General features: G+C 37.3%; 1 pseudogene; it reads left to right on the top strand.

Annotated features, from left to right (window-relative positions):
• Positions 1 to 10,659: 10,659 nt before the first annotated feature.
• The window catches only part of LOC127194142 (solute carrier family 25 member 36-like), a 54,064-nt pseudogene continuing 41,707 nt past the window's right edge, over positions 10,660 to 23,016 (top strand).

Below are 23,016 nucleotides of genomic sequence, written 5' to 3'. Positions count from 1 at the left end.
AGTGTCCCTCTTTCTCCTTATCTTCACCAGCACAGTGATGTCACTTGAGTTTTTATTCTTAGCCATTCGGATAGGTATAAGTTGGAATCTCAGAGTCATTTTGATTTGCATTCCTCTGATGACTCAGGAGGTTGAGCACTTATTTAAGTGTTTTTGAGCTATTCAATATTCCTCTTTTGAGAATTATCTGTTTAGCTCGGTACCCCATTCTTAATTGGATTATTTGGTTTGGTGGTTTAACTTTCTTGAGTTCCTTATATATTTTGGATATTAGCCCTTTGTCAGATGTAGGATTAGTGAAGATCTTTCCCCAGTCTGTAGGATGTCATTAATTTTAATTTTAAATTATAAGAATTGTTCATTTTAAGTTATCTTTAAAATATGTTAATAATGATAAGCCCCTTGTATATGTTTTGTTGGATATTTAAGTGTGCTTTTCTGTCATGAATATGTTATTTCAGAAACACACACAAATGTCATAATTTACTGAAAACCAAATATATTGACAAGTTATAACAGTTTCATTAACAGCAATTTGCCATATGTTCCAATTCTTTGATAGTCTCTAAGGCAAACAGTTACTTTCATTTCAATATTAAATATTATGATAACTTGTCACACAATGCCTATCATACAATAGAATTATCTATATAAATTACAAAATGCCTACATGGGATTAAGAAGGCAAAGAGTTTCAAAGAGTCTAAAGATGACAAAATCTGTGAAACTGACTGTCTTCAGCAGGGTTACTGTTGCTTCGATGAAACACCGTAACCAAACACAAAGACACAGAGGAAAGGGTTTATTTCACTCATAGTCTATATAACAGTTCACCATCAAAAAGCAATGAAGATAGGGACTCAAGAAGAAACCTGGAGTCAAGAGATGACATAGAGGCCACAGAGGAATGCTGCTTTCTGGCTTGCTCCACATGGCTTGCTCAGCCTTCTTTCTTTTAGGATCCAGGAAGACCCAGCCCAGGATGGTCCCATGCACACTGGGCTGAGACTGTCCCCGTTGATCACTAATAAAGAAAATATCATGAAGCAAGATTTTGTGGAGGAATTATCTCAATTGAGATTCCCTCCTTTCAGAAAACTCTATCTTGGGCCAACTTGACACCAAATTAGCCAGCACACTGATAGAAATGCAAGTTGCATTGGGAACTGAAGGAAACAGTTGGGGGTCTCTGTACACACACATGGTCTAACTCTATAATCAGACTTGAGCTATAGACGTGAGTCTTACATATGGACAGCACCATGTTCAAATGCATAAATAGGCAGATAGCAAGCAAGTCCACGTACATAAATAGCTGGATGGGCAGACAATAATTCAGGTAAACCATATCAATAGCAGAGACTGAAACAAACTGAAGCCTCTGTGACATTCAAGAGTTCTCTGCTTACTGGTCTTTGAAACATATACTGGGTCATCAGATGACAGGCTGCTGGAGCCTTAGCATCGCAGTGTTAAATTTTCTTTTCTTTATAGGTGCCAGATAAGGAAGTTATGTCCTTTCCTGTGCTGTTCCCTCCAATAAGTCATCAAGATTAGTTGACCTGCTATGGTTTTAACACACTCACATGAGGCTGCGTTCCCAATTCTTACCAATAATTTTATAATCTGGTGTTCTTTCTACTTTCAGGAATAAATCTTTTTTTTTTTTTTTTTTTGTCTTTACTAAAGTATGCCAGAGAGTTAGTGTTATTATCTTAGTTACTTTTTTATTACTGCGAAGAGGCACCAAAGTTTGTAAAAGTTGTAAAAGAAAACATTTAATTGGTGTCCTAAAGTTTAAAAGGGTGAGTTGATTCCCACCATGGTAGAGAGCACGGCAGCAGGCATGGCACTAGAGCAATAGCTAAGAGTTTATATGTCATCCTTAAGATGGAGGCAGAGAGAGAGAGTGAGCTTGGCATGGGCATTTGAAACGTCAAAGCTCACCCTCAGTGATACAGAGCTGCTCTAACAAGCCACACCTCCTAATCCTTCCCAAAACAATTTCACCAACTAGGGGCATTTACATATATGAGCCTATGAGAGCGATTCTTACGCAAACCCCCAAAGCTGTTGACATCTCTATTCAGGAAGAATTCATTCTACATCATAAAAATAGTCAAAGCTCCTGGAAAAGGGCTTTTCTCAGGGAGTGTCAGAGTTTGAAGAGCATTATTTCTAAAATAGTGGGTAACAGACCACAGCACAACCTGACCCTAAAATCCCCAATTAAGTACCATTTAATGAGTACTGTGAATACTTTTAATGTGAATCTCTGTGCTTATTGATGATCAGTTTTCACTACATAATTTCCACCGGTGTTATAGGATCATTTAAAAACATTCTATACACTTATAAACAGACTTTGGTGAAATCTTTTCACTATATTCTTCTTTGCATTTATTTTTATTAAAAAATGACTAGACACACTTATCTATGCATATAGATGTGTCTATGTGTATATTAACTGGTTTTTTTTTTTTTCATTTTACTTACATGTGTTTTGGAAGTTGACAGTTCTATATTTAAAGTATTTGTTCATATGCTTGTAAAGTTCCAAATTTTAGTTTTTTACCTAATACATTAATAAATTCCCAGACATAAATTCTGTACTCAGAAAGGATACACAATTTCATCTTTCAATTTAAAAATATAATAAAAATTTAAAATATCTTTGTGGAAATTTTATCAATCCATCAATAACTTCAATTTTTTACCTGGTGTTTGCTTTTTTCCTCTAGAAATATAGGTAAGAGATCTTCTTCCTGCTATTGTGCCTCATAAAATAAAAGGATAGCTAAACACAACAGTAAAGCGCACATATCTGAATCATTAAGGAATGCGGAGAGATGAGTCCCTAACATTCATCCAGTTTAGGGAAAGCTGTGAGGAAAGCAGGACATTAGTTTACACTGGGTTTGTAGGCTTTCAGACCACCCAAGTCATTGAAAACTAATCTAGGCATACCACTGATTCTGAGAAGCAAAACTAAAAGCAGTTTCAGACAACTCAAAACTTTAGCTCATTCATATTCACCAGATCTCTCTCTCTCTCTCTCTCTCTCTCTCTCTCTCTCTCTCTCTCTCTCTCTCTCTCTCTCTCTCTCTCCCTCCCTCTCTCCCCCCTCAGACACACACACACACATACACACACACATACATATAAGAATGACATTCCACATAAAAGCTTTAAATGTTAACCTGATGCATGATTTATTCTTGCGTAGAACTCGATCATTTTTTTATCAGAAAGATCACTCCATTTCAGACACATGAGTAATAAATGATATATTCATCCTAAAAGCTCAGTAATTGTGAAGCCAAAATACCAATCTCAGAGTACCAAAGCAAAGTGTTCTTAACAGAACTCCTCCGCAGATGGAGCTAGGCTTTTCAATGAGGATTTATGTTTGTTTGTGTAGGCTGTATAAACATATTGGAGCTGTTTCGAAAACTGATTTGTGTTCTTGAGCATCTGATTTCTCCTGAGAAGCAATTTTGCACAGTGGCTGATAAAGTTAATTTGAAATTTGCCTATTTCAGGCAAAGCCACATTTCTGGTCTCCTAATTGTTTATGATCTCAAACAGAATCACCGAGAAGCCTTGAATGGTGCCTCCAAGAAATCCTAAATATGTAGTAACAACATGATTATCACACAACTCTTGTATTCAGACTATTGTGTGTCCACTTACTTTTAGTTGAGGTAATTTTATGAAATATGCTTTAACCGAATACAGACACAATTTTTAAAGAGCATCAAAAACAAAAGTTACTTTAGAAAAAATGGGGGAGGACATCACTCTCTTCATAGTGACTTCTCATTAGAACTAAGAACAAATGCTCACTCTCACAGACATAAAAACATGTTTTCCAGAATAGCACTTATTCTACTAATAAAGACTTGGAGCATCTCCAAGTTATTGTTCATCAAATAAAGGTGGAGAGACTCAACAGTTTAGAAGCAGATGTCATCCCAAATCTTATAATAAGTCAGCCTTGTTAGGGGGACAGATACCAAGCAGAAATATGATGATTATCAGCATAATACATAATACTGTAAAAGAACAATTTACTACATAGAATATATGGCAAGAACTAGTTCAGGTACATCTATTCAAGACAACTGTTGTAATGCGCATGTGTGAATTCTACTGTGGCTTTGAAGAGGCAGAGCATCTACTTGAGAACATTCACAGAGAACTTAAGGGTGATTTTTAAGTGCAACTAGACAGAAATGGCCAAAACATAGTATAGTGATCAAGGTCAAATGAAAAAAAAAAAAAAAAAAAAAAAAAAAAGAAAGAAATGAGATTGGAAATACATCTTGTGGTAGAGTGTTTATATAGCATGCGTGAGGCCCTGGGTTCAACAACAATGAAATAAAGTTAGAGAAAGAATCAGAGTGGTCTGCTCAAACTATTGCACTAACAATACAGGGACAATACAAGCAGTAAACATCGAACCCCTTCTCTGATCTAGCTAATGGACAGGACATTCTCCACAGTTATGTGGAGAGCAGGGACCGATTCTGACAATAACACTAGTGCCCCATATTTGACCACTTCCCCTTGGTGGGGAGGCCTGATGCACTCAAAGAAAAAATAAGCAGGCTTCCAAGATGAGACTTGATAGCCTATGATCATATAGAAGGGGAAGGAGTTCATAGACCTAGGGGAGGGAAATAGGGTGAAAGCGGGAGGGAGGGAGGAACAGGAGGATGCAAGTGATGGGATAACACTTGAGTTGTAATCTGAATAAATTAATAAAATAAAAAGAATTTTTTTAAAGAATTTGCAAATGGTAAGTCATTTCCCTGAGTACAAGAAATTAAATATTAATTTTTATTAAAATATTATTAATTATCATTAATTATTTGGAGATAGGCCACAAGTTATGCTTTTTCTGCTTCAAGTATAGTTTATTTTTCTGTGTATAGTACTGATCTTTTAGAAGAGTTCAATTATTTTTAGAGTTTAAAACTGTCAGTGGAATCCCTGATATGAAAATTGACAGAATTGGTTAAGTTATGGCAAAAGGACTTGCTACAGAATTATGTCAAAGTAATCACAAGAAGCAGGTAGATTTAAAATGTATTTGAAATAGTCATAGGGACTGTGACAAGGATTGTGTAAAATAACAGGCTAATCCCAAGTTTTTAACTTGGAAATCTATCCAAATCATCTTGCAATGATTAGGAGCAGTTAGGCTTAGGAGAATAACAAAGAAGAAATTAAAGGTGGAAAATGTTTAAGATATTCAATAACACACGGACTTATAAGCATGTGCTTAATCAGAATCCATCTGGATATTTACCCCAAAAGAAAATTCTGGGCTATCTACAGATATAAATCATATTTGAAGCCACTGGCCAAAGTATTGTTTTATAATATAAAAATTACAAATGTATCCCAATGAAGACATTAAGATACTATGGAAATAAACAGATTATCCGAAGAGAAATTGAATTAGAAAAGATCTAGACTTTGTGATCAACTGTGTTAAGATGATACCTTTCTGCTGAGTCTAGAGAAAATATTATTAGAGACCCTTGGAACAGTTACTGTTGACAAGTGGTAGCAAAAGCTTGCGATTAAGTGAGGTTAGAAGTGAGTGAAAGGGCAATAGAGTAGCTGAGTGGAAAATTCTTAAGATGTTTGTTCTGTGAATGGAGACTTGAGACAAGAGACAACGACAGGGTTTACAACTTGGTAAAAACATATTTTTCATGTTGATCTAAAAAAAGAGGCAACAACAGGGTTCAAGACTTTTTGTTACAAACATAGAATATTAATTTTTCATGGGCTTCTTGTAATATTCCATTACATATGTATATGTGTGTATGTGAATGCACGTGAGTGCATGTATATGTGCCCATATTTGTATATGTGTACATGTATGTATATATAAATTATTCTGGCACTAATTTTATGGAAGATAGAATGATTAAACAAAAACAAAGTTATTAAAAATGTGAGAGGGGCAGAACTAGAGAGAGATCTTAGTGGTTAAAAGCGCTGGGTGTTTTCCCAGAGGATCTGGATTCTATTCACAACATCCTGACTTCATGCAGGCATAAAGTATGAAGATACACACATGCAGGCAATATACTTATATACTTAGACATAGAAAATATGATGATGATATGATGATGATGATGATGATGATGAAGAAAAGATTTTTATAAAAGAGAGGGCAAGAATTAGAGCACCCATGGAAAGATAGATTGATTGGTTGGTACATCAGTTTGTGCAGCCCCACCCCACCCCCGGCCCGGGTCCAGATCTGCCTGCCTGATGGTCTCCTTGTGGGGCTCCTGATCCCTCTGGATCCTTCCATCCTCCAGTAGCATTTTCACCCAGAGTCTAGCAGCAAGTCCCAGCATCTCTCCCAATCTGCTACTGGGAGGAGTCTCTCAGAGGACATCTATGTTGGGGTAATATCCACTTATATGTAAGCATATACCATGCATGTCTTTCTGTGTCTGCAGTAAACCTAGACTCCATATTCAGACCTTGTCAATGGACAGCTCGTTCCCCATGGTTATGTGGAGAGAGGGGACTGCCTCTCACATGAGCTCTGGTGCCCTCTATTTGACCACTTACAATTGGTGGGGATGCTTGGAGGTATTCAGAGGAAGGGGAAACAAGCATTCAGAATGAGACCTGTGATGATATGGTGGGTGGGGGAGGTCCCCTTCTGGCACAGGTGTAGGAGAGGGGAACAGAGTGAAAGAGGGAGGGAGGCAGGAATGGGAAGATAAAATCAATCAATCAACCAATCGAGGGGCAAGGGGATAACAATCAGGACATAATCTGAATAAATTATAATAAATTAAAATTTAAAAAGAAAGATGGATTCATTTTAGTAGAAAGGATGCTTAGACGAAACACAGATGGCTTCTAAAAGGCATGCAAAGTAAATAAGGTGACATTCAGGAAATTCTAAAAGAAGCACTGACAAAATGCATCAGCCAGTTTTAAAGTAAACAAAACAAAACAATAAGACTGCATTAGACAAGGGGGGTGGGCATACCCACTGAATTAATTCTGTCAGTGTTGGTGGTGATACAAAGAGGGCAGAAAAAGTACAGACACATAATCATCTCCACTGGTGCAAATGGCTGAAGAGCTCCAGGCAGAGTCTGGGGCCATCTCTGTTTATTAATAATCTTCACCCAGATAAATCCTGAACTTTGCCCTCTCTTACTGGAAGTGGCTCTTTGTACATCTTGGAGCAGAGCATGCACAGAAGACAGGCTGCTCAATTGATTGGGACAGAAAGCCTCTGACTTCCTTGATAATTACACTTCAGAAGATGATTCCTTTGGGATGCAGAGATGGCTCACCAGTTAAGATCATGGCATGGCCACTCTTCCAGAAGACCCTGGTTTGGTTCCTAATACCCACATGGCCACTAAAAACAATCTGTAACTCCAGTTTTAGTGTATGTGATGCTCTTTTCTTGCTTTCACAAAACAACAACAACAAGGACAGATGTGGTATACAAACATACATACAGGCAAATACTCATAATATGAAAATAAATAATTTAAAGATACTTTCCACATTTAAGAAAGAGATGATCCTGCATTGAAAATGGTAGAGTGAGAATTGTAAAAGGATAGAGGCAAAAACAAAGATATAATGACAAGTTTTCTGAAGTAAATGTTCTATGAGAATAAAGGCCAGGGCTTTAAGCCATCATCTATAGGATATTTAATCAAGTTGAAAAGAATTTTAAGGTTGTTTCTGTCTCCATACAGAAACATGCTGAGGAAATAAATTAAAATTCCACAAACACATGATCAGATATTTTAGTTGTTTTAAGCAAAACATCATTTCACCGTTGATAAGATTATACAAAAGAAAGTCTACTAGCTGAATGTGTGGCACAGAATATTAGCTTATAAGACACCCTCTGCAAGATCTTCTACAGACATCCTAGTTTCCTTTGTAGAACTGTTACAGTGATGCATGCTTGTCTATTTCCTCCCCTGCAGGTTAATGTCCTGCTCTCTATAGCACACTTCACCTGGTAGTTACTGCTTTGTATGATTTGTAATAGCTACCATTAAAATAGACTTTCTTTGGTGGAAGATTTGAAGATAATACGTTCTTTGTCAGATTCGATCTGAAATTTGGTCTATTCTGTGTGTATTTCCATATTTGGGAGATGGTATGGCTTGGATATGAATAGCTTCTAAAACTGTATGCTTTGGAGATTGGGTTCTCAGCTCTTGGCACTACTGGGAAGAATGGGAAATAGGGAGAGATTTGCATGGGTGAAGATGTTTAAAAGCTTGCATTTGAAGGGTATGTTTTGTCCTTGCTCTCGTTTGTTCATTCTGTACTTCCTGTATGCTATGAGCTCTGCAGTCTTTCTGTTATATCATGCATTCCTTGCTTAGTGTTAAACCTTGTCTCTGCTACTTAGTGAAGGGGCCACAGAGAAGCTTTCTCTTTCAAGTTGGTTTTTTTCTGGTGTTTTACCCCAGCAATGGAAAGCCAACACAGGGAGCTACTTGCTGCTTTTAACTCTGCCTCACAGCTTGTCTTCAGTCTACAAGCTGAGCCCCATTTTGCCTTTCTAAAAATATGCCAGTCTAATTGACATGCTGCCCAAGTGAAAAGATTCAGAGCTAAGCAGGCTTAGGAAGTAATCCCTTCACACCCACCTATATCCTACTTCAAAGAGAGGGATGCTTAACTTCCCAGTTGTCAGCCAGTCATCACCACACCCTATGCAACCCACCAAGGCATGTGGATTTTACTTTGAACCTTGTATCAATTTGTGTCTTATCTCCTTCATGTCTGTGGTGGTTATTCTTTTTGTCCATTTAACTATATCTGAAATTAACTAAAATCAAAATGGCTGGGCACACAGGTAAGGGATTCTTTTTCTTAATTAAATCATTTGAAGTGGGAGGGAGGCCCCAATTCTAATTTGTATCTTTGAGTGGGAAGATACACAACTAAGGCATATTTTGATGTGGGAAGATCCACTGTTAATCTTGGCCACAGTTTCTGCTATCCGAAGCAGAAGGACGTGCAATAAGGAAGCTTGCACTCCCTTTGTCTGCTTGCTTTCATTAGCAAGTCTATTCCATCATGGACATGAGAGCTGACGTCTTCAGGATTCCAATGTCTGCTGAAAACCATGTAAAACATCCAGTCCTATGGACTGAAAAACTACTGGTTCTGGGATTTTCTGTTGGTCCAGGCATTGCTGCACTAGATGGTCCAGTCTGTTAGCCTTTCTAAGAAATCATATATATTTATATAAAGTTTTGTTTTCCAGGGAATCATGACTAATACAGATTTTAGTGACAGAGATGGTTCTAGAACAACAGAAGTATAAGAATAAATATTTGAGCATCTGGAATACACTTTCCAATTTGCCAACACCTACAGTTACTGAAGTTTCTTCTGCACACTCAGAGAGTACTGAAAGCCAATGGTGTGAACTCAAACCTGAGGGGATGAGTGTATTTGATTATCTTGATTCACCAACTTGTGAGACGCTACATATTTGGTGATGCAGTATATTAAAACTTTGGCAACCTGTGGAAAAATAGAGAAAATGATGATGCAGGTCAGTTTTTCTGAGCATCTCTGCAATACACTGACAAAGAAATAGGAGAAACTCAGTGACAAAATTAACAATTTCTACCACTTCAGACTATGGTGAAGGAAAACAATGAACTCAATAATAAATTGACCTGTTCAAGATGTCCACACACAGGCTAAAAGTTTCTAAGTGTGCCCTGGGAGAGAATCTTCTCTTCAGCACCAACAGGTTTCAAGTGGTAGCAAATCAAACCCTTGTCCTCATTATAAGAGTAGCTGAATTATAGTGAGGTTCCAGTCTCAGCTTCAGAAAGTGACAGCAATGAAAGTAAGAGCATTAATTTGTAAACAGGGGAATTCTATAACATGGGATGGAGATGTGTGGGGAGACCCTATTGAAGCTGAGAACTCTGAACCTACAGATTCTCAAGGATTTATCTCACCTCAGGAGGCAGTCTTTCTACCTTCAGCAGATTTACTCACACACTGCCTTTTCCACTGTTGACTGAGGATATTAACCCTTTATTGTCTGCTACATCAGCAGTGACTCTCTGTGAATGAGATACCAGGCAAGACAATACTAGTGTCCCTCAGAACCCACCAACAGTTGTCTCTAGACCTATAGCAAGACTGAAGGCTAAGCAGGGTCCTAGAGAGCAGGGAGAAAGTGTAGTCCGTGAGGAGATGCACTATAAAGAACTTAGGAGTTTGCTAACTCATTCAAGCAGAATTCTGGGGGAACATGTGTGGGAATGGATGGTAAGGGTGTGATATAATGGTGAAATATAAAACTGGATCAAGCTGAGTTTATTGGTATGACCCCATTGAGTGGTGATTTTAAGCTTAGTTTGAAAGTTCACAAACTTTAAAATATGGTTCAGAAGTTTGTCTGAAGCATTGGTCAAAAGATGACCTATTGAAAAAATAGTTGGAGATTCCGGATATCCCTTGGGTTAGTGTTGATAAAAAGGATTATAAGGCTCAGGGACATTGCAGTGACAGAGTGAGTACACTGTGTAAAACTGAATCCTCCAACATGGGAAGGCCCAGAAGTCATGGCCGTCCCCAACCCTTTAAGATACAAAATGGTGAATGGGGCACCAGCACATTTCAAGAGCTTTGGTGTCACTCATCCTTGTGTCAGACCTCAGGGCTGGAGCCACTGCTGTCCAGTTGAGTATAATTGCGCCTTATAGTGGCAGGGACCAGGTGGCAGCACTGAATCTCCAGAGACAAGATAATCGCAGTCATCATAATGGGCAGCATGGACAAAGCGAGGGCTTCAATAGCCGAACGTAACGGGCAACACAACCAAAGTGAATTTTATGTTGGCATGACTTGTCTGGACACTTGGTTCTGGTTGTTAAATCGTAGAATCATAGTGCTCTTAAGCAGGAAACAGATAAGACTAATGAATTTTTGTTTGATCTACAGAAAAATTCTGAAACCAATTAAAGGCTACACTAGATTGTGGCAAAAGGGGAATCTCAAGCTTATGAACCAAGTTACAGGTTAGGGTCAGTTTGCAGACCCCCGTGAAGGGACAGTTAGGTTTCCCTGGGGACGAACCTTGATCAAATAACTAAATGTTTTACTGTTCACCTCTCTCCAGTCCTTCCCCAGAGGGATCTACAGCCCTTCACTAGGGTAACAGGACAGTGTGGTAAAGGAAACACTCAAGACTTTCCAGAGTCTAGTAGATACTGGTTTTGAATTGACACTGATTCTAGAATATTCAAAGAATTATTGTGACTTACAGAATGCCTTCTTCACCATATTCCACACAGCGTTGCTTCCAACCAATGAATTCACTTTACAAGCAGAGAAGTGCAATAGTGAGCCCTCAATTGTGGAATCCACTGATCTTACCATGTTCCCCAACATTTTGAAGCAGCTGGCCTGATAGAAAGATGAAATGGTCTTTTGCAGACACAGTTACAGTAATTAGGTGGCAGCATCCTGTGAGCTAGGCCAGTGTTCTCCAGAACGAGATATATGCTTTGAATTAACAATCAATATATATTATGATTTCTCGCATAGCCAGAATACATGAGTCCAGAAATCAGTGTGTGGAAGCGGGGAATAGTCCCATTCTCTTTATTCCAAGTGATCCACTAAGAAAACTCTTTGGTTTTCTTCCTGCAACCTTAAGTTATGCTAGCCTACAACATTTGGTCCCAGAGAAGGGAGTGCTCCTTTCAGGAGCCACAATAAGCAACCCATTGAATTGGAAGCCCAGGCTTCCTCCGGGCCACTGTGAGCTTCTGATGCCCTTAAGCCAACAGACTAAGAATGGAATAGCAGTTTTAGGAGAGGTGATTGATCAAGATGACCCTGGAGCAATTGAATTGCTTCTCCACAATGGAGGTAATAAAGTTATCTTTAGGGCTTCTCTTGGTACTACCGTATTCTGTGATTCAAGCCAATGGGAAACTTCAACAGCCTAATCCAGTAAGGATGACAAAGAGCACAGACTTAGCTGGAGTGAAGGTATGGGTCATTCCTCCAGTATAAGAAACAAGAACTGCTGAGGGTAAAGGAAATATAGAATGGGCTGTAGAAGAAAGTAATTATAAATACTAGCTAAGGACACATCATCAGTGGAAGAATCAAGGATTATAGTTGACATAAATGTTTATGTCAAATTTTGTTAAGAGTCTGTTTGTACAATATTTGTGTTTTTCACTCAATTTCTTTGTCAGGAAATGCAACATCAACTAAGAGAATATTAGTGGTAATCATATTTAAGTTTGAGATACTAAAAAATGTTCCTCAAGAGACATTACCATTAACTCTAAATTTTTAATGTATTTGCAGTTGTACCGGGGATAGTTATGTCATGTTGAGCATATAAATGATCTGGTTAAATATATATTACATTTGTAATTTTAATTTGGGTACTTACATTATCTTAAGTGTAATTAGGAATCCATTTCTGTTTTTATTTGGAAATTAAACATGACTAAAGAAGATATGCTTGTGTGAAAAGTTGGCAAGGAGTGAGTTTGACTAAGCAATGTTCATTTTTTACCTTAGCCAAGATATTAGCCATCATATAGAAGAGCCAGTCATATGCTCTTAATATTGATAGCAGCCTTAGAAGGCCAGTCATTTCATATATTTATTTAATAGAGGAAGATATTAAGTTAGAGAGAAATGAGGTAGCTTGCCTAAGGTCATACTGAATAAATGTCCATGCTGGTGTTCAACTCCAAGCAGTTTGGATTTAAAGTCCAAAACACCCCCACTTTCATGTATTGCATTTCCATAATGTATGGATGCATTTATAAAATAGAAAGATAAATGATAACAAATAATTTAATGAGCTTGTAAAAATAATGCTTTCTAAATGCCAATTTATTTCCAAACGTAAAAATTAAAGCCAAATTACTGAAAACAAAATTTTGTGGTCACCACAGTTCACTTTGTGATATCAGCTAAATTAAGCAATATTCTTCCAAAGTCAATTTCTATGAATAACAGTCTCTTTTTTTTAAACATTGTTTTACATATGTATTCATGTAGGTCACTAGAAAATTAATGTAATCCTTCTGATTAAAATGTATGTATTCCAGACAGCATTACCAAGTAGAAAAAAGTGAATCATTAATGAGTAAAACTTGGTGAAGGAGAGAAGAGGCTTCAATAGACCCCAAAGGCAGTTTACTATTTGAAAAAAACACCAGGCTTTTGCAATCCTTCATTTGTATTTATTCAAGATGCATTTTTAAAAAATCATCATTTATTAAGTGGCTGGTAGGAGTCCATGCCTGCTAGAGAAGACACAGCAGACACTGGGAGACTTTCAAGGCATTCCTTTGCATGAATGGGCTGAAGCTAGACTGTGTGGCAGGGAAGAAAACTCATCATGTCTTTGACTTCCTAAAGCGGAAAAGTCCTCCTGAAAACAGGTGGTCCTGAAAGTCCATAGATAATTAAGCAAAATGAGTCATGCTGACCGGTTGGCAGGAGATGTAAATCTTTAATTGCATTTTAATGACATCTCTTATTATAGTATGAAACTGTTAGATGGTGTAGCATAATATCATAGACTTTTGAAAATATTTTTCCCAACATTCATAAAAATGCAAGCCAAAAATACTACTTCAGGGTGAAATAGCTTGAGGAAGTCCTTTCATATATGTGATATGTATAACTGTACTTCCTAACATTTTATAATTGTTTAGTTTTGTCACTTTCTCATTTCAAGGAAAGCTAACTTGTAAGAAGTGTTCCCTTTAAGATCATGTTTAAGTGACTTTTGTCTGATTGTTCCTACATACCTGGACACCATCACTTTGAGAAAAAGATGAATTATAAGAATTTGAAGCAAGTTTCTTAAAGTCTTTGTCTTGCATGACTAAGGAGTTTTAGTTCTATAACTAGTTCAATGAGAATTATACTACTTGCTTGTGCTTTACTAAGACGCATTGCTGTCTGTTGCCGGTAAACTTAATTCTTTCAAATTTAAATTATCTTTGAAACTTCAAATAAATGAACTTGAAGATCAAATTTTCACACAATGATTTCAATACTCTGAGAAATATTATAACATATCATAACCTTCATTTATCTTAATTATAACTCATGTGATAAATCATCCCCTTGTCTAATAAAAGTGTTGTGATTTTGCCAAAGGTCATAAATTATAATTTGTTAAACTTAATTTCATTTAATTATATTTTATTCTTTGATAACAAGGTTAAAGATGAGGAATTTGAAATTTAGAATTTTTTGAGTAAGTTATAAAGGAATATATGCTACGTAGTGTTTTATTTGGAGAGTAATACAGTAATATAATACTACAAAATACAATCCTATTTAGAGCTTTGAAAAATGAGCTATCTTTCACTTTCCTGTAGGTTCTGAGACTATAAAAATTGATAGAAACCAGGGAATCATCCTCTGGATAGATAGCAGTCATGTCAGACCACCTGTATTCTAAATGGAGCTCATGCCTCTCTTCACATCTGTAGACCATAAACACTCTGTAATTCGGTTACTAGGCACTGTTAGTCATTGTCAGAAACAGCTCAGGTTTCCTTCAAGAACAAACAAAATATAATATATAGGTAGCAGGATTTTACTTCGTAACATGGCTGCTCTGGCAAGAGATCACATCCAAAGACCTAGGTCAGTATGATCCACCTGGAAAACAGACACACCTTTAGTTGCAAGAGAGAGAGGCAATCAGGTCTCTGAATTAAAGGCCAGCCTGGTATATAGCAAGTTTTAAGTAAAGCGAATCTTAGGTATAGGCATAGTGGTACATGCCTTTAATCCCAGCACTCGGGAGACAGAGGCTTACAGATCTCTAAGTTCTGGTCAGCTGTTCACTTAGTGAGTTGAGAGGAATTGCAGTGGAGTTGAGTTTGTGACAAGCCAGTTTGAATAAATCATCTTGGAGAGGAATTTGAGCCAGAAGAGCTGAATTGGACCAGCGGGCCAGAGTTCAGAAAGAGCTAAAAAGTTTGAGTTTATTCAGCAGTAATTCTCAGAGACTGAAAACATTCTAGCCCTAGGCTAGATTGTATGGAGGCTAGACGCTTCCAGGACTAGGCATAGGTTAGCAGATGGAGGGAGTAAGCCTATGAGAGGACAATTGAATCAATAGAATAAAAGTTACTTTTACGTACATGTATATAATGAAACTTTTCTCAAAAATTTAAAGAGTATTGAAATCTAAACATAATATTCATAAAGTAGAGAAGACAACATAAAGTTCCAGAATGGGGGAAAACATACTAAAATAAAATGTTGGAACAGTGACTGTTAACAAAAATGGTAGAGTAGGAACAAGAATAGGCCACAAAAGGAAGATATGGTTTGAGGTGATGAGATATTTGTATATTTGATAAGGAGTCACCATTCTTTGGGTCAGATTTATGCATGATATCATTGCTTAAAAAGGTGTTTAAGATCTGTGCATTTCTCCTTAACTATAATTTACCTTCTTAATAAAACAACCTTTGTTAAATATTCAAACTCAAGTATCAGTGTGAGTGTGTGTGTGTGTGTGTGTGTGTGTGTGTGTGTGTAAACAAATATATCTAAATGCTTAGATGTATAATGAAATATGTTTTTAAAAATCTTAAAGGGCATTGTTTGTATGAGATCAATTCTTGTGCATTTATTGTAGTAGTGATTCACTGATCCTGTGCTGAGTCAAAATGCACATATCTCTGCATTACAGAGCTGTAAATTAGACGTCCATGTGCTTGATAAATAGGTGGATAAATAAATTCGCTAAAATAAATGTCACAAAGTATCAAGAGTGACAATTATCAGTGTAGAACTTTCTTAATATTTACTTTACAGTAATTTCAACTTTTTGAATATTGAAAAAATTAACAGCGTGAAAGAAATCTAGAAGACCCCTCCTCCCATTATTTAGAAAGCCTTAACAAGAATGACTGAAGCTGTCTAAGGTCCACATCCCATCATTACTTCTTTCTTGAGCTTTAAATTTTATAAAAGGAAACTGTCTTACATAGCACTTACAAATGTGAATCTTTTCACACAGAGACCTTACAGTTAAATGATGTTTAACAGTAAAACATGTTGTCATAGCTTTTTTAGTTATATTTATCATCATCATCATCATCATCACGGTACACTAAAATCTTCTTAGTTGCTCCTATTACTAAGTCTGGAACTAGGCTTAATAAAATCCCAAGTGCAATGCACATCAAAATTGAGATGAATCCAGACTGAGGAGGTAGTCCACTGATTCCATTTCAAGTAGTTAATAGATTTTTTTGTATAACTTAAACATTGTTTTTATTATTTTTCAAGAGACTCCCCACACAGTCTATTCCTATCATCGTTGTTTGTCTCCTAGAGATGGAAGGTAAGTCACTATTGCTAAAGGATACTGATTTTGAGCACAGTATCTAGGCACTAAGAAAAATATTATCTTTTAGAAGTTACCAATTAGAAAAGAATCTAAGAGCTTTATCTTATTATGGCAAAAATAGATTCTGACAAAAACATTCACATGGTTAATAAATTTTGATTTCAAAAAATTTCAGAAACTGCTTAGTGGTTAAATAGATGGAGCAAGGTAGGTGATGGAGCACAGAGAGAAATAGAGGTGTAGATCAGACATGGGAAGAGTGGGAGCAGGAGGACAGAAGGCCTGTGGGAAAAAAAGAAAAGAAACTGAGAGTGGGGGCATCTCTGTGAAAAGTTGTAGACTAAGGCAGAGTAAGGCTTCTAAGAGGATATGAGGTGGGGCTATTGCTGAGACTCCTAGTAGCAGGGGCCATGGAGACTGAAGAGGACACCTTCTAACTAGACAGAACTCCTAGTGGACGTAGGAGAACAACAACCCACCCACAAAAATTTTGATCCAAAACTTATCTAAGACTTTCAGGGATAAAGATAGAGCAGAGATTGAGAGAATGTCCCCAAAATGGTTGGCCCCAACCCGAGACCTACCCCACGGAAGAGAGCCAAGCCCTGACACTACTAACAATACTGCTATGCTTACAGACAGGACTCTATAGCTTACTTGTCTTCTGAGAGGCTCCACCCAGCAGTGGTTTGAAACTGATGCTGAGATTCACAGCCAAGCATTGGGCAAAACATAACATAGGGAGCCTAGTGAGAAAGTGGGGGGATGGCGAAAAGGACCTAAAGTGACAAGAGCTCCACAAAAAGACTAACAGGGCCAACTTGACCAGCCTCCAGAGGGCCCTTTTGAGTTTGAAGCACCAACCAAGGATCATGTATGGACTAGACCAAGGCCCTCTACATAGATGTACACAATGGGCATCTCAGGCTTCATGTGGGTCCACTAGTAAGGGGAGAAGGGGCTAGCTCTGACATGCAGTCTGGTGTCTGCTTTAAGATCACTTCCCCTGGCAGGACTACCTTGCCAGGTCTCAAAGGAAGAGGACACATTCAGTCCTGATGTAACTTGATGAGCTGGGGTGGGTGGCTTCATTTTTCTAAGGAACAAGGGAGGAGAGAAGTTGGGACTGGGAGGAGAGGAAGAAGGGGGCTACAACCAGATGTAAACTGAATAAATTAGTCAAAAACAATAAAATAATTTTACTTTACTTAAAATTAGTTTATAGTATGTCATGTTAAATAAAGTATTTGAATATTTATATGCGTTTTTATACAATGCCTTTCCAGGGAAAGGAGCAAAAATCAAGACAATTCCTACCTCTCAGCATTGCTAAAATACTTTCTTTTTTTTTTTTTTTTAAGTATAACGCTGGGGCAATTTGCAGATTAATGGTTATTTTAAATTGCTGTTAGACAAAGCTTAGTACTGTGAGTTCTTGTTAGTCTTTCCCATTAATTCAGCAAAGAAAAACAAGGAAAGTCAAATCATCATTGTTGGATTTTCAGATGAATACTTAAGGAAATTAGGTGCCTCTCCCCTCCCCTCCCTTCTCCTCTCTCCTCTTATTCCCTATTCCCTTACCATCCCCTTTCTTCCCTCCCTTTCCTCTAATTGCCCTCCTCCCCCTGTAGGCCCCTTCCACACTCTTCCTCTCTTTCCTCTCCCATCCCTGCCCTCCCCCTCCCTCCACCCCAGAGAGTATCACAGAGTAATCTTCCAGGTGAAATGAGAGGGAAGAAAGAAAATAGCCTTGAGATTCTGCAGTTGAATGTGAAGAGATTTTCATTAGTACCTGTAAAAGATGACAGGCTAATGCTTTAATACCACGTATTAGCATTGTTTAAATATAGTAATGCCTCAGATGTTAGATTAGACTGAACATATAATTAATATGCCTTTTAGTGATACAAATTTCCCAACAAAAGTACTCAGTGTGCAACTTTATGTTATGGTAGTCTATAATAACTGCAGATTTTCCAATGGCAAAAGTGATCACTTCTCTATGCAGGGAATGCCTCAACAGACATAAAACATCAACAACATGTAACAAGTGATGAAGAAGTCTTCCCAATCTTCCCAATATAATTTCCTTTTATTCTATTTTTCAAAGTTTGAAGAAAAACAATCAGTTATCAATTCTCAATTCTCTCAATATCAATTCTCAATTTTCTCGAAATCAATTCTCAATGATCTCCAGTCTTTCCTAAATTTACTTTGCTTTCTTCTCCCAACAACAAAACTATCTTAATTTGAAAAGAAGCTCATGCCCACATGCAAGTACCTCTTCAAGGCAAAGCAAAGAAGGAGGATGGAGATGCACTTAGCAGTGGTCTCCCAAACCCTACCCGGGTAGCATCAAAGTACTCAGTCATCTCATTACAGCCTGGTTTCTGCTGATACACCTTTTCCCAGATCAGCTGGGTCATTCCTTAGAAGTGATCAAACTAATGTCAAATTATTCCAAATTCAATTAACGAGAGGCTAGACTGTAATAGAATAGAAAATAGTTATTTCTTTGAACAATAAGTTGATTCTTCCCATAATGCACCTGTTGCCCTGATTAAGATCAGCTTTTTCTAAGGTAGAACCACTTGGGAATTAACTTAAATGAGCATGCTGCTCATTTAAGGAGTAACTGCATAGTATTTGGATGGTAAAACAGATTTTCTTAGACAGGGCTGTTTTTTTTTCCTAAAAGACCACAGCTTTTTTTCAGTAACAGTGTTCCTGGATGATAGTTAAAGTGATTGCCCACCCCCGCTTCCCTACCTAGTTTTAGGTGCATACATCATTATTTCTGTTCTAGGTCCCTGAAAGGAAATATAAACAATTCTTAAAACATGATCTTTATTTCCTTTTAAGACTATTCCAGACAGTTTTGATCAGGCTAATTTCATCTGGGGCCCTGCCTTTGCCCCTTGCAAAGAACGTTTGACTGCAGTATAGTCTACACCAGCAGCCATTAAATGTGAACATATACACTTGACTCACCTGACATATACTGAATTCATCTTGTATTTATGAAAATTCCCCATTTCAATTGCTCAATTCTCTGACAAAGGGGATTAGGCATTGCTGCCAGCTCATTTGTCACATGGAACTCTGGCTGAAGAGATTAGGATTGGAAACCTTTTCTCAGTTATTGCTGACACTACCCTTTCTGTCCGCACTTGCCTTATAAGACCCATAAGACAAAAAAGAACTTCTAGAGCAAGGCAGGAATGTGAGTCCTCAGGAAGGTAACAGAGTCAGCATGAAGCAAGAAAAAAGATGCTTCTGTAAGACATTAACAGCTGTGTCTTCCCAAGTTGGGCCCGAGTCAGAATCTTGGTATACTAGTTCAAATAAAGCTAAGTATTAGTAATTTTATGTCTGTACTTAACATCCTCTAACAGAAAATAATTGTCACTTACTGATTCCCTTGACCATGAACATGTGTTATTGTGGACAGCGACAAATTAGTGATTAAATAATTGCTGAGGAGATATAGCTTGAACACTAAGACATTCACATCCAAATCAATTAAAGTAATATCTAAAAGGCTTTGAGCCTTCTTTACCCTGCCTTTTCCACCACAGAAACTTACAAGAGTTGACTGGGAGAAACTTTCATAGTATTTAAATAATATTTAGTGAATATATATTAATATATAGTAAATATCTAGGTGATATTGCTATCAGAAAGAATCCGTGTCGGATGGTGTTTATCAAAGTATGATCTGTATTCACCTGTACCAAAAGAGTTGGATTGCTTTATAAGGATTACAGTTCTTTGGAATCTCTGCACTGAATCAGAATCTCAAGGGATAGAAAAAAACATCTAAATGTTTATAGATACAAGAGAAAGTGGTTTTATTTGTCCTTTGCTTGTTTTTGTCCTTTTGTGGCTAGCAATGGAATCTAGGGTTTTGTGCACACCGGCATGACTCTACCACCGCGATTCACCCTGAGGCACACAATGTTCATATACATTATGAAAAATATTGAGTTAAGACTTGGTCAAAAAGAGAAAACATTTACAAAGATTATATTTACAAAGACTCATGTCCTCCAATATACATTAGATTCTCCAATACTTCTCTAGTTCTGCTTGTCCTGTTTTATTATGACTTGTGTCAAAAATTCTAAACCAAATGTACAGTGCATAAAAAAGCAGGGTAAGAATTAAATTCCCATTTCTTCTCTATTTTTTCAATTTGTTTTTATATCTAAAATCCAGGGTGGGGCATAGATATTGCACATTATATAACAAATTGAGGAAACTAAAGAAAATTCAGTTCTGGCTAATAAATAAGAAAAGTTTAGTTTATTAAAACCACTTTTTTTCATCATTTATCTAAGTCAGAGTCAAGTATGTTAGCCTCCCTGTCACTGATATTATGAATGTATGGCATCACACTTCTTCTTCCTGTACCAGATGGGGAAAAAAGCAGTCTCACAGCTGAACATTACACTGAGAATGAGAGACTTTGCAACACTCAGCTCTAAATTGGATGTCTCCGTCAAATCCCTCTCCTCGGGGCTCATGAAGAGACAGAAAGGGAGCCAGAGGGAGTAGAGGACACCAAGGAGACAAGACTTTCTAAATCAACATGACTATATTATGCACTGTATTTTCTTTTTCTTAAATCTGTAGAGCAATTCCTTTGGGCATGCTGATATGCTCATTTTAAATTACTTTAAAATTTTCAGAGATGTTAGATAATGACAGTGTTTATTTAGCAGGCCTAGCCATGGTAAATACATATGAATCTATCTAATTATTAGGAAGAAATCAGGGTGGCGTCTCACAAAATGCTCAGTGTGATGAATTTTCTAGTAACTTTAGATCAGCATCATAGCTGTCTAGCTTCCAAAGACCATTTGCATGTCTAGGGGTCTGTGTGGGCTTGTAACATTTTCTTCAAGCTCACAATGATTACCTTCAGTCAGATAATGGCAGTATCACTGTCTCCGCAGTATTGTCTGCAAATCATCTGCACATTTGCTGTCCTTACCTTTCCTGCCTTTATTAGTTATCAGGTAGTGTCTGTTCGTGAGCTTCCTTTGTGTGACTTTCACCTCAGTCTGACAACAAGTAAGTTAAAGAGAAGCCCTTATGCTTCACCACACCCAGAGTCATAAACTCTTTTTTTTTAATTAATTTATTCATATTACATCACAATTGTTAGCCCTTCCCCTGTTTCCTCCCATTCTTCCCTCCCTCCCACTTCCCCCCTCTCACCCCCCCATGTCTGTGATTGAGGGAGACCTCCTCCCCCTATATATGCTCTTAGAATATCGAGTCTCTTCTTGGTAACTTGCTATCCTTCCTCTGAGAATTCTACCAGTTCTTCAAAGAGGAGCTAATACCGATATTGTTCAAGATATTCCGAAAGATAGAAATGGACGGAATATTACCAAATTCCTTCTATGAGGCCACAGTCACATTGATACCTAAACCCCACAAAGACCCAACAAAAAAATAGAATTTCAGACCAATTTCTCTTATGAACATTGATGCAAAAATACTCAACAAAATACTCGCAAAGTGTCATAAACTCTCAAACCTTGATTGAGTGACCTAAGAGCACGAAATGACAAAAGTGAATTGAGTCAGAACTGCCCTCTCCCGTCTTCCTGGCAGATTTTTCTTTGAATGGACCTGTTCCATTTCAACCAGAGCACCCAAACAGAAACCTCTGTGAAGGAGCTGTTTGTGAGAGACAGTTCATAGGTCACCATAAACAATCATAAGCCTTGATTCAATAAAACATGCAGGGCTACTGAGATTAATAAGTGGTTAAGAATACTTGTTCTTGCAGAGGACCTGCATTCAATGCCCAGCATTCATGTATTGTTTTACAACTGTCCACAAATCCAGCTCCAGAATTCACACAATATGTATATATGTGTATACATATATATGTATGTATGTATGTATGTATAGATGCAAATGTGCAGATGAGGTGCAGACAATCCTGCACAGCTCCAAAAGAAAGAAAAATCTGCCAGGAAGATAGGATGGGACAGTTCTGGCTGAATTTATTTTTGTCATGCACATATGTATATGTATATGGATGTGTATGTGTATATGTATGTATGTGTATATATATGTATATTTGTATATATATATATGTGTGTGTGTGTGTATATGTATATATACAAGGAAAACATATGTAAAGTAAAAATAAATAAATTTAATCTAAAAGATTGTAAATAGGATCTAGGTTATGTATTCCATGGTTTGTTTTTTTGTTTCTTTAAAGAAGTATAAAAATCCCCTGCCCTGTACATGGAGAAAACAAGATGGTACTGGCCAAGAAGTTGCTTCCCTGATGTTGCCTTCATTTGAATACAGAAATGTATGAACAGAGTTTTAGCCACTTCAATGTATAAAGCTTGTCTCCTGGGTTATGTTTAGACCTACAATAAAAACATGTGAGAGACATGAGAATTCAATTATAATATAAGCACCATATGTTGAGCATACATAGCCTCAGATCAATGTGGCTTCACATTTAACTTCTGGACTCACTGTCATGGTACACATTCTAAACATTGGAAGAAAGATATAATAGCTCAATTATTGATGTTCTACCATTATACATGAAA

The sequence above is a fragment of the Acomys russatus genome, chromosome 10, assembly GCF_903995435.1.
Source record: "Acomys russatus chromosome 10, mAcoRus1.1, whole genome shotgun sequence".
NCBI classification, from domain to species: Eukaryota; Metazoa; Chordata; class Mammalia; order Rodentia; family Muridae; genus Acomys; species Acomys russatus.
This window is presented reverse-complemented; position numbering and strand designations above follow the sequence as displayed.